Source organism: Perna viridis, chromosome 8 (genome assembly GCF_037379345.1).
Source record: "Perna viridis isolate PV_CMFRI_1.1 ecotype Kerala chromosome 8, ASM3737934v1, whole genome shotgun sequence".
NCBI lineage: Eukaryota > Metazoa > Mollusca > Bivalvia > Mytilida > Mytilidae > Perna > Perna viridis.
In genome coordinates, this window is record NC_142452.1 from 17,189,471 (window position 1) to 17,203,950 (window position 14,480).

The window sequence follows — 14,480 nt, forward strand, 5'->3', positions numbered from 1 at the left end:
AGGACACACATCATCAGGTCATCCAGACACATAGTAAATTAGAGATCAGTAACATGCATATTTGCACGTAATTCAGTAAAGTCGAACAATCATTTCTAATACAAAGAAACTTTGTGTGCCTGTGATATTGTCATCTGCCAATAAAATACTTTGTATTAAGTGGTGACATTTACTGAAACTCTATAAAATGTAGAACTTTAAATTTTTGTTAAAAGAAGGTCAAAATACCAAATATATTTCCTATGCCCATTTTTTAGTATCCAGGATCATATAAAGTTGTTGCATTGCTACATGCAAGTCAAACAATACTTGACAACACTGGAGATTTAACTCCGTCAAAGATCTGCAGGAGGGCACATCAACAACTCTGTCAAATGAATTTTTTATCAGCAATTGGTATGATATACATGTACATGAAGTACATTAAGGTCAAAGGTAATTAAATATTGGTCAGGTGCTGATAACATATATGTAATGATGATCCAAAAGAACTTGTATACATGCAAAAGTGGCTATTTATATATTTTTTGGTAAAAAAAGGTTAAAATATGTTTGATATCTTCATTTCTTGGTAGCCATGATCAAATGGTTACATTGTCCCATGTATGTTATACAACACTTGACAAAACTTGAGATTTAACTCAAAAGTCAAAGATCTGCAGGAGGCATGTCAACAACAAGAGATTAGTAATAAATGGTTTATGTCAAATACATGTGCTGGAATTTTATCTTTCCCATTTAAATATTTAGATATCAAAATTATCCCCTTTAACCAAGATGATATGTCAGATCAGTGGGGTTGAGCTCATATTTCAACATAACATGCTATTTTCCATTTTTGTTGAAATATAACAGATGAATATCATCAAGGTTTTTACACTGATTTATTTTCTTTGTAAGTATGTCTTCTTTAATGACAACCAAAATCTTTTCAAGCATGCAGTGCATAAAGTACCCATTAACTGGTAGCAAATTAACATCAGCGGCTTATTAAAAACCAAATAAAAATATCTCACATATAATGAATCAAAATTGAGGCTCATCTATCAATTTCAAAATTGCAATACTTCAAAAAGATAACAACACATCATAAACCATTTTGTCGCCTAATTCAAATTTATGCACTTTCATTTGAATTGACAAAAGGAAAAAAAATGTAAAATTAAATACATCATGTTATTCTGAACACTACTACTTATTTATTCACTAAAAACATATCATGGCTTTCACAACTTTTTTCTATGATTTTATATATATATACATATGTCCCTATCATCTCCGATCTCTAATTAGATGCAAAAGCATGTATGCCTGTTTACTGAGCCTAAAATTCAGCCCACAGGTGAGCACAGGTGTTTTACATCAAAGTTACACCTGTGTCAATTTCAAAGGGTTACTTGAAACCCAATAAAACATGGACATATACCCTGTTATTAGCAGCTGGGTGTGTCTGTCAATCAAACAGAAGTTTATAATTATCAGTGAATCCAGAAACTCAATGACTCTATGTAAATTGAGCTGACTTTAAGCGAGATCAGCACAATCTTTAATTATGAAAATAATTCTTGGCTTTTTAAGATGTAATTAAAATTGTTCCTTTTTTCAGTTACAAAAGTTTGTGAAGTGAAGAAAAATTGGCATTTAGCAATTTATCAGTATAAGGTACAGAAAAAATGTCAAACTGTTTTGCCAAAACTTACATTACTGGTAGAAGAAGAAAAAAAGGTGATTGTTTTTAGAAAAGTTTTATCAACTTAAATGGAAACAATGCCTACATTTCAACACTATCCTGGGAGCAGTAGATTTATAAATATAACTATAACCAAGATCTGTAACAGATAAAACATTTACACCTGCAGTAAACTCACTGAAAGCTTAAACTTATTTATACATTGTGGATTTTTACCAACCATTTCAAATATATATCAAACCCCCAGACTTGGAGGACTATGAATTTCAGACTTTTGGGGTTTTCATTAACCCAGGCAGTTGTGGAGTTAAAGGGACAAAGTGGTGGGATCCATCCATACCCCAAAAGTCCTTTTATAAGCTTTAACCAACAGTTCATTTTGTCCCATGAACAATAAAAATCTACAGCACCAGCTCTAAGCAGACTCCTATAAAAAAGTCCATTAAAACAAATGCACACTGAACTTTTCAAGACACACATTAGAATACATTTGAGCAATTACAATGAATACAATGGTCAACTTGCACCTGTAGAAATATGTTACCTAGTACCTTAACCCTTGTTTGACCTGTCACAAATATTTCCTAGCAGCATGGTAATTCAGGACACATGTAATTTACTGAATCTTTGAAATTGGTATTCATGAAGGTTACTGTAAAACATATAAAAGTGTTTCAGCTATCTGGCTGGCCCTAATTCCAATCAGTGTTTTCACTATTTTTTGTCTCCTAAAAGATCAAATAAAAATTTGGACAGGACAAATCCATATATTCTTAAATGAATGATACATAACTTTTTCAACTTAAACCAGCCAGACAGGTGTTTGAAGCATGCAAATTGGCCTCCAGCCTGTTCCTAATGATAACACTGATCCCAACTCTAATGTTAGAAGTATATAAAATCAGGACAGAAGTACAATTGGAACAGTTCAGAAAGAAGCCAACAAAATTTGTCAAAAAAAACTTTGCAAGCATCCTGATTCCATATGGAATAAGCCTGTAAGGCATGCCAGGAGAAACTATGGTCTACTTTCCTTTGGCCTACAAATTGTATATACTGGCAGAGATATCATAATGTATAACACTATACAAATCAAAAGGATCATGCTGCAGTAATGTAAATAACTGAAAACATGTTACATGTAATACAGAAGGGTTACACCCATTAAAATAATCCATCTTAAATGTAAACACAATCATTTACAGACTAATAGTTTTTCTTTAAGTAAATGAAAAAGCGATTCGTAAAATGGAGGCACAGCACTAGAAATTAATAAGGAGCCAACTCAGCTCTCCAAAAATTTCACAAAGTCACACAGATGGATTGATTTTAGATGAATGTTTTATTATTTTTAATATGAATAAATGCTTTTTTTTCAGTTCTAAAACATTTTATCTAAAAAATCCTATTTAAAGCTATGATGATTTAATTCTACATATATAAGCCTCAAAGGAAGTAACTGTTTGTTTATTGTAACAATAGGTTTCATTCTTCACATTCAGGAGATGTTATGATTTTTGTGTAGGGGAAAATATGCTAACTTTGTGATTGGAAAGATCTGCAAAAATTTCTCAACTAGCAAATTTTTCTAACTGTTTCTTTACAAAATAACCCCACATTGAAGAATCTAATGTTGAATAAAAAACAGCAGGAATAAATTCTTTCATGCAAGATTCAAACAAAATGCAAAATAATTTCATATCTACATTATTACTCAATTCAGACACACATACATATGTATATTTCTGCTCCATTCTTTTGTTGATAGTATATTTTCCTTCACACCTATAAACTGGTTGTCACAATTACATGTATGACACTTGTGCTGAACAAGTCAGTTGTTAAAGACAAAATAACATTTTCCCCTTACAGGGACTGAGCATCAGCAACATACTACACATGTAGATCTTCTATAAAACATGAACCACTCAAAGGTGACAGTAAGGATGTAATTGTTTTAACCAGTCACAAATCATATGTTATAAGAAGTTTCCCATACTCTGGTTAGTTGAGACATCAGCAATGTAACAAAGCAATGGTGCTTATCAATAAAGTTCATTATCATACCTAAGTATACTTTTCCTTAACAGATTTTACTTATGTGATGAGTCGCACACCAACAGACTATTGACCTGACAATAGTTTCGTAACTAATGCCCTCTTCGAAACTAGTTGACCAAAAGCTTAATTATATTTTGCAGAATTTTCATTGGCTAGGTTTTTAACACTCCATTTGGAATTCTCTGCCTGCATTTATAGTTATTTAAGGTCGAGTCCAGAGATTCCAAATTTAAGTCAGATGACAGAAACATCATGGGCAGTATGAAGTCGCCAGGTTAGTTTGAGTGTCTATTGTCTCAAAGTGGGTCTATTATCTCTTCCAGTTAAATGAAACACTTACTGACTGCATATTTGGGGAATAGTAAGTTTATTTTCCCCTCAGTTACAAATATTGCACTTGGGTACACCATAATAGTTGCATCTCAGGGAAATTAAACTTACTATTCCCCTCATTCCCAATCAATAAACATAAAAATTAATTTGAGTACAATTACACAATGTAGTTCTGTCTGTCATAGCCAAAGCCTTAAATCATGTCAATAAATGAACAACCACCCACAAACTGAGATGAGGTTGAAGCAGTGTATTACCCTGACAGAGTACTATATCAATCACTGATAGGTCACCAATCTTCTTCCTTAGTACAGTCATTAAGAAGTTCATTTATTATGTTACTCAATTAGACAGTATCAATTACAGTCTGGGAATTCTTGTTTATTTCCTATTACATGTATTAGATTAACTGACACAGACTAACTATTTACTGTAAATAGCCTACTAAAGAGATACCAAAACATCTGAACTACAGACTCCCAATCTTGTTCATGAGAGCCTGTATTCTAATCCGTAAAATTAGCCCTACAACCTTCATTAGAAAATTTGATGTCTATCTTTTGGATCTTCCTATTCTGTACTATTATACCAGTACCAGTAACTGTTCTGATTTAGATATCAACTTAAATTATGTTTATCTATTAAGCCAAATATAAAATTGTCATAAAAGCCGGGTTGTTCCCATAATGCTCCTATACATATACATGTACCTGAGTAAGTAAATGTAATATTTCCAGTCAAAGTACATGTATTCCATCTACATGTATATCTACTGCCAAGATGTAACATCAGGATATAGACGGCTACAATGTTGGAAATAAGTATCTCAGACAAAGGAGGGTCACTTGAGGAGTATGTTTTATTATTGTATGTTCATGCTGTGCCAAAAAATGTGTACAAGTTCCTTTAGATTTCTACCACATGTATTATTTGACAAAGGCAAATACTCTTTGAACATGGCACTAATCACTGTGCAAACACCAAAAAAATTTCAGACAAATTCCATCTCATACTTATAACATCTTAAACATAGGGTACTAATGTACTTGTACTGTGTTGGTTTCAATACATGTACCACATGTTATCTGATAGACACAAAGTACCCACAGATAATATACCAATATCCTTTTCAATACAGACTCTGTACCAAGAAGAGAGTTTGAACAAAGGTTTCAGCTGTTGGTTACATGTAAAGTACATGTAATTTTTTTAGTACATCGGTTTACATGTATATGTAGGCACCAGTCACTATTTGGTACTATAAAATAAGTAGGAAGATTATCTAATGCAACAATAGTTATGTATCTAGCACCAATATCCTGGATATACTGATAGTGTCAGTAAAACACTCGTCATTATCAATAACATCAATTTAGAAAAATAAAAGTGATAATTTTATCCAAGAGGAATTTGCTACTTGGATGCATTTCAAGTATTTAAAAATTGTGATTTGAAAATTGTACCATTTTAGATAAAGAACGATCTCATAAATGCCACAATAATATTTTGTTCTAGCCAACAATTATTAATAGTGTGATACTAGTCAGGTACCTGTTTACAGAAAGGAGACTGATATTTGGTTGATTCCAGAAAATAATGGAAATAAATTATTTTATAACCCTTCTTTTACATGTCATTGTTTGATAACAAAATCTATATGAAGTATTTCAAACATGAGTCATTGTTATTGTTACAATGTCTGTCTAACTCATGACTATTGGTATAAATCTCCTTACAGATGATATTTGATGCATCCTATACCAACAATTTTCTTGACCATTGATTGATGGATTGGTTGTTAGGTTTTATTATTGTTTATCACTTATTAGCACATTATAATACATGGCAATTACATTACAGAGTGGAGATAAGTTCTCTGTGAAAATAAAAAAATAGATTTTTATCTCAGTGAATGAGCTGTTATTTTGTACTTCCATTCTTGGTCAGTAATGCTAGAAACTAAAATTATTGAGCAACAAAGGGTTGACTAGAACTATACTACGCATGGTATCTTAACTATCATGTGAGCCATAGTTAGAAAGTCAATGTTATCCAATAGATAATTCATGTACATGTATTTCGGTAATTCAGTTGGAAATGCATCATTACCTGTACGAAAATAAGCACCAATACTAATTAACAACACGACCCCCCTAGTGGTCTCTTGGTAGTGTGCTCCCTCAAGTGCAGGAGTTTAGTGGATTTGATTGCAGACTCAATTTACTGAAGACTATAAAAACTAGATATCATGGAGATGGCAGCCATCTCTTAGGGTACCGCTGGTTGAAAATATATTTTTAAATATCCACTGCTTAACAGGAAATTTGAGAACTTGATAAAAAATTGGTCGATCGAAACGAAACGCAAACATGACTTGTAACTCATAATAATTGACACATGATTGACTTGCTTACCAAATATAAGTCCAATATCTGCATGCGTATGGAAAAAAGTGCGAAAAACTGCGATTTTAGTGAAATTTTCTAGTTCCAAGGTCCGTAACTTGGTCAAAAATCAGTGTAGTACAATGAAACATACACTTGAGTTGTAACTAATCATACTTGACACATATACACAACATTGGTCCATTATCTGCAAGCGTATGGGAACAATATGTGGAAAACTGCGATTTTAGTGAAATTTTGGAATTCCAAGGGCCGTAACTTGGTAAAAAACCAGTGGAGCGGAACGAAACGAAACTAAAACTTGATTTGTAACTAATCATAATTGACTCGCATACAAAATATCAGCCCAAAATCTGCAAGTGTATGGGGAAAACAGTGCAGAAAATGGTGATTTTAGTGAAATTTCAAAGTTCAAGGGCCATTATTTGATAAAATATTGGTGGAGTGGAACGAAACTTTAACTTGATTTGTAACTATTCCTACTTGACCCACATACAAAATATCAGCCCAATATCTGCAAGCATATTGAAAAAAAGTGCGGAAAACTGATTTTGTTACGGACAGACACACGTATGCATGGATGGACAGACTGATTACTATAGGGCGGCTGCCACTTAGTGGCGGGGCCCTAATTAGCCACTGCATTCTCTACCAAGTATGTGGCTATTTGAGTCAGAATAATGTACGTCCAATAAAAAGGACTACATATTCAAAACATAGTTGAAACCATTCAATTGACTAGTGTGCAGGGTCTCATGTCAATAACATATCAATATTCCAAATGTTATTGAGAAGTCAATTTTCAGCTATTCAAAAGAAACCATTAAATAAATGATTTCTGTCAAGGGCAATAACTCCCAAATTTCTTAGCACTTATGACTTTCTTTTGACTTCAAGTTCTCAAATAATATAGAACAAACAAATCATATCATATGGAAATCTGAAATGTACAAATGTACTGTATAGGGATTCCTAAATTTATTAATCAGTGATAAAAATGAATGGATAGACTGACACAATGGACTATATACCCCAGCAGCGTTCTTGTGTGTTGTACTTCAAATATTCAATGAATCTTTGTGTGCTAGGTCTTCTAAAGTAACTTAAAGATTTTTTTGCTGATTCACAAGTCAAAGTAATAGAAGGCCATTATCTGAAAAATTTATGTTACCTCTACTCAAACAACAAGTTAAGAATGCAGAAAAGTCAATTACTTGTGGGGAGCAAATTACATTTACAAATGTATTTTATTTGTCATTAAACAAAATAATAGAAAATGCATTGTACACACCAACTACATATAAACCAGGCATCATGAACAATACCACAAAAAATAAACTTCAAAAAGTAAATTGTGCACAACCAGGCTGATACAAACAGCTTAACATCAAAGCATACAATTATCATCAAATCCAAATGAATATGATCTAGTACAATGTTTTGATATCCAACAATTCAGATTTATAATAATTATAATAAGTTATTAAGCCTTAAAGCATGTATTGCTGAGATCAAAGATCTATAATGTCCAGTACTTGGCTAACCCCTAGACATGTGGCTCCAGTACCTTATCAGCTAGACAGAAAGCCAGACAGCTTTAAAATATCTTTTTCAATTGAATATACTCTTGATTGAAATAAACCATGAACAATTTCTAAGACTACACAAAAAACAAGAGAGAGGGGGGATTCTGAGTTATCCTGTCACAGGGAACAATCAAAAGTCAATAAATGTCATGTGACATGTTATCAAAGTCTGTAAATTCCCTTGAGAACCACTTCAAATCTGTTTTGGGGTATTCTCATATGACTGAGAGTTTACAAAAGTGTGACTCTTTTATAAGACAAATAAAAACAAATTTAAGACAGTTATTTTATCCACTTTTCATTGTAAATGGAGATTTTAACAAGGTTGCTAAAGCTCAAATTTTGAGTTGAATAATAAATCAACCCAATCAAAGACCTTACCCTACCGGTACACCTGGTCCATGCTCCCAGTTTTTGGTGGAGTCCGAGTTCCTCATTTAATTTTGTTACTGAAGTATGTATTATTTTGGTTATTTTATGTTCTTTGTTGTGTTTCTCACCTCTTTACCACCAAAAGGAAAAAGGAAGTTAGGAAATCATGCTGCAAAGCAAAAACTTATCTACAATGTACCTTTCAATGTTTTCTCAATCTGTTGCATTGATCTAAACATGTTGAAAGATTTGCTTTTAAACTTGATTAATCATTTCTAATTTTTAAAATTGATGGTTTATTTCAACATGAAGTAAAACAGATATATTTTCTTTGATAGAAAGTGAATCTATTGATAGTTAAATGTTAGTTTCCTGACACTTGTTCACTACTTCAAAACAATTATCACTTCAACCTGTAGCTAATTATGTTACTATTTATAGAGCTGCATCTTCCCTAAGGAGGAGACACAAGGAAAATTCAAATTAATCCAATAGTTTTATAAGTGCAATTAAAGTTTAAGTTTTACATCACAGTCATTAATGACATGATGTTTCATATTGTAAAGTTTTATTTATGACTTTCCTTCAAAAAGTATTTATTTTCTAAGATTGAAATGAGTGAATAAGAAATGAGTTAAGGCACCCACCATTGCTATAAATCCATAAGGACTTGTTTATGTTGCACTTTCACCCTTGGCATAATAAGGAAGAGTATTGGAAAAGTAGTAATAAAGTTAAACATTAACAGATTTGAATGAGTAGCTTGGTGGTCAAAGAATACCTACCTTACCAGTTCACATGGTCTTATCTAAAAGAGTTAGGGTGGCTTATTACTGATGACTCTACATTGTCATTTTTCAGAAATATTTATAGCAAGTTAAAAAAACAAGATAATGAGATTCTCTAATGACGTAACCTCAAACTTTATTGGTCTACTTTGGATAATTGACTTCAAAACATGGTATGACATTTATCAAAGTGACAACAGAAATTAGTCAGTGCATCTCTAAAACAAAGAAAATCCATGACAGTCGTTATATAATGCAAGACAATAAAGAACTTTTCAGAAGTCCTCCTGCCATCCTCAAGACATACACAATATTGTCAAATACAACATTACAGAGATATTCTTTTCAGAACTATAATGTTCCAATTATCAACCCTTAGCAGTTAATTACAGCTTTTGATCATGAAGTGAACATGTTATAATAGAAATGGGAGGAAGACAGCATCAACAATTCTGACTTTTTAACCAAATTGATAGCATAACTTGGCAGATAAACATAATTCTGTAGCATTTGTTTTATAGCATACACCTAAACATTGCAAATGAAAGTCCAAAGTTCAATTAACTGAGATGTTAACCAAAATCGTGTCTGTGGAAAGTTTGTGCAATTTCTATGATGAGTTCTAATAACATTTTGCTCATCCAAAACATTAGACAAAGTTTAAAGAGTATTGTTAGTAAGGATGAAATTGAAATGTCAGAATGCATAGCTTAAATACATGTTTCTCAAATTTTAATCGATTTTCACACTTCTTGACCGGTGTGAGGAAAACATTTCTTGTCTCTTGAGAGATTTGAGTTCTAAAGCACTGATTGGTCAACATAGAAAGGGGCCAAAATTGGTTGTTGTGTGATTGTATTGCATTGTCTATAAAATCTCACTGATTGAAAGTGATGTTGTGACATTTCTAATGTTGTTCTCCTGTAACAACTGCCATAGATAGATAATAGCCATGACTCAGATGCCAAATGACACCTAGGTTTTCATTTTGAAAAATTACATGTAAAAGAAATAGAATCTACAGCTATACAAATGTAGCTCGTTGTTTATGAAATTTCTCTCGATGTGAGAAACTTCCATAATCAACTCATTATCATTGTAGATTCTATATATCTTGTATTCCACAAAACAAAACATTTATTTTGTCTATGTCCATTGTAAGAGAGGTAAACAAGAGTTGAGAAGGTTCCATCAACACAGAATAAATCATCTTTATATGATATGGTTACACTATCTATTGCAAACTTGAGAATGAAGTGTTCTAAAAGAATTTCAGCTTACTAAGAGTACAGGTAAAACTGACTCCATAGTGTAAAAGTACATATAGAAGGCAAATTGGAAGTCAAAGAATACAAGTACAAAATGTACAATGAAGGTCATAAGGTAAATTTGATTAGAAAGTAAACCTTCAGATAAAGTTTTTTTATAACTTCACTAAAAATATTGTTTACAAATCTATGTCTTTCATACAACCTAAAGAGTATATGTAATTTGAGAATTGTAATATCAGTAGTAATAGTCCCATACAATCCAGATAATACCAACATAAAATATATAATTAGTCCTTACTAAATTAAACTTTGTAATATCACTTACTTCAGAAAATAAATGTAAAGTTAAAACTTTTTCTTTTCATTCAAAACCCTGTAAGTTGTTGATGTTTTTCAGGACAATACTGTCTTGTCATACAGTTTAAATATCTTTCTCAAATTACAATGTAAACAAATTTAATTGGAATATAATACAGATATAGACAGTAAAAAATGTGCATGTGCCATTAGTGTAACAAACATCTCTGTCGTGTTCTAATTATAACAGATCCTTGTAAGGGTATGGCAAAATGGGAAAATAAACTGAACACGACAAAAATACAAGGAACATTATCATACAGATCCTTGTATGTAAAGGTATGGAAAAATATGGAATATAAGAAAATATGAAAATGCTAGACAAAAATACTGAAAACATTTTTAAATTGTAAGTTAAAAAAAACATGAGTTCTTGAAAAAAGTCTTTAAATTGTCATATTATAATAGAAATATTTGTGTTAAGTAAGATGTTGTTCACATTTACACACAGGTTGGCATGCTCAACATCAAATAATACAATAAAAAGACTATGTGTAAATATTGTTTGTTTGTTGGGGTTTAACGTCCTAGCAGCAATATTTCAGCTATATTCAGACGATGAACATGAAATGGATGATAAAATGAACATGAATGATGATGAAATGAAAAAGGGATGGGACACAAGGACAATGGGGTCGACAAATTTTGATTACAACTGGAAATAGGGAGAGGTGGGTAGGGTTGAGCAATTTAGCCTCCTGTGACGGAGCCGATAGTTCCTACTCCGGGAGAATACCACAGTAGGGTTCTTTAACGTGCGAGGAACCTGGCATCTTTCCCAACACGGTGCACCACTATGGTTTGCGGTCAGGTTTTCCGTATTATAGCCTGACAACCCCAGCATGTAACACGCCAGGGGTACCCTATTCCACCACCTGGGGCACACATCCCAGTTACTCTGTGGGCAGAGCGTCCTAGCCCCCGGCTAGGGATCTGAGCACTATTTAGTCGCCTTTTACGACAAGCTTAGCCCTGCTGCAGGCCTATTCTTTGAACTCCCGGACCTGCACGGGATTATATTATTATGAGTAGGACCATGTGTAAATAAGAAAAACAACACAACACCCACGACTTTTTTCTCAATTAGAGATTAATTCAGCAGTTCGTAATATTGCCATTAAACTGAATGATCTTAGAAATTTTAGAAACACAAACATACAATGTATAAAAGATCATAATATGGTAATTGTTATTGTTAAGTTTACATTTTTGTGTAAACTGGACTAAATCTGCCTTTTATGGAGATTAGTACTTTTTAAATGAAATTCAGGTACGTACTATTACACCTGATAACACTTGAGAATAAAAACTTCAAAGAGGCATGTCGCCCTACAGGTGAACCTAAACTTTTATCACTGTACCAATAAATATCTATGATACAATGATATGAAAAAGTATGAATGAGATCTTAAAGAATGATTGACAGTTGACGGTCCATAGTAGGAAGCCATTAAGTCTACAACCCTCTATAACAGAAAGGCATACAAAAAAGTATGTGATACTACAGGAACTGGAAATGAGGAATGGATCCAGTAAAAGAGAGGTTGATGATTTTGGCATGGATGGAAAGCATTTTAAATCTGAATAAAGGCTATCTATCAAACTAAATGCAACCAGAGTTTGCTGATTTATTATAATTTCACATTCATGCAAGCAAAAGAAGTCATTTATTTACATGTAATATTGTCCTTAATTCTGACTATACCTTATTTTACAACATGTTGTCATAATTGAGGTTGACTCTTTATACACAGTGATTAAGCAATTCTAGATAAGTTTTCATATCACTGGTAATTATAAACAGATTATTTGACAGACATTTACAGTACCAGTGTTTATGTCAAATACAGTAGCCATGAAGGCTAGGTAAAGCCCCCCTACTGTAAACTGATCAAAAGCTTCTCTTAAATATTTATACAAGCAAGAAAAAAGAATGACTTAATTTAAGAGTTTGTTAGTTAGTTGGGGGTACAGATTAATTTTAATTTATGTGGTTATTGGTGGAGAATTATGTACAATGTCAATAAAGATTTCATATTATGTTTTTTCTCAAAGGAAAACAAATCCACAAGACTTCAAACAATGTAGAAACATGATAAAAGATTATTAAACAATGTGGACTAGTATACATGTACCACATTATGGAAATTTCTTCCATACATGTATCTACTGCTTAAAAGGATTTGACAATATAAACAGCATGTATTAGTTTTAAATGACTTAATATTTTTTTGTTTAACAGGCTTTGATAACAAAAGTATTTTGTCACTGAAAAAAAAAAACCAAAAAAAACCCCAATCAGATTCCTTCTATTATTGTTTTACTACATACATATAGTATGTCTTAATCAATTACAATATACATGTATCTCCAAGTGTCTAAGACCATCAGGGGCAAACAGAACTCCATTTGAAATAGCAAAGTTATTAGTCAACTTGAGTTTTATCAAATATCCTGTCAACATTCTGAAATCTATTACATTTTCTAAGCACTTAATAGCAAGAGAGTGGCCTTTCTTTCAGAAAAAGATTGGAAAAAGACTTGAATTCTTGGTATAAGTAAATGCAAATCAATGTCCACTTGTAAAAATATCAATCATTATTCCTTTCTTTCCCCATTTTGTTGCAGCTCAATATATTCAGTGAAACTAGTAAATACCAATGTGTTAAACATAGTTTTTAGATGCAATATCTCTTTGCAGCTTACATGTAAAAACAAGTACTATCTTTAAAAAGATAGCTGACACATTTACTCTCTATGTTAAAAACAAATCTGATTTAGACTTTATTTGGTGAACTTTATTTTGTGTGATCAATATGATATTCGTACTTCAACAAATTCATCGGTTCAAGAAAAAATTTTTCCTGATCATTCAATATATAAAAGGTTATAAAATAAGTAAAAGCGATTGAGATTATTCCGGACACCGATGCCCCCAGTGGAGCCATAAATTTGACGGTGACCAGCACTTTTGTCCAATAAAATGAGAGGTTGTAAGCTTCATCTGTTGCGTTGCAATGTTTAGCATCATGGGAGTCACATGATATCAAGGCAAACTCAATACCTACTGTGTCGGAAAAAAAATACTGTGCGTATCATAGCTGGCAGAAACATGTACCAAGCAATAGACAATAGATTTTGCAAGGTACAGTCTACCTATTATTGTAACCACTAATTGGAGCAAATTTCATTTGTGGGGAACATGTATCTACATGTATATAACATACAAGCATGGCATGAAACCTTAATTAACACAAAAGGTATATCTAAAAATATTATGTCTAATTGAACTGAAGAAATGATACATGTATTGCAGTAGTATAGATGGCTTAATTATCAATTGTAGATTTATCATCCAAACACATCATATATTTTATCTACATAGCCTCCATACAATGGAAAAAAAACGTGACAGGTTTGTGCAAATTATGCATAACATATTGTATATGCATGAGAACAATGCTACAACTGATGGAAATAACATTTGTTGGGATGATAAATCCACATGAATGAAGTTCCTTTGGGAAATCTGTCATATTATTTATCTGTCAATGCCTTCTTTCAGTGGATTCCATGAATTCTTGATTAGCTACGATGAAGGTGTCCTTTCATTTATT

The 14,480-nt window shown here is 32.3% G+C and overlaps 1 protein-coding gene across 1 annotated transcript in view; it reads right to left on the reverse strand.

The window, feature by feature from the left end:
• The window catches only part of LOC148609563 (low-density lipoprotein receptor-related protein 4-like), a 65,745-nt gene that overhangs the window by 36,327 nt on the left and 14,938 nt on the right, over positions 1–14,480 (reverse strand). The window lies entirely within an intron of this gene.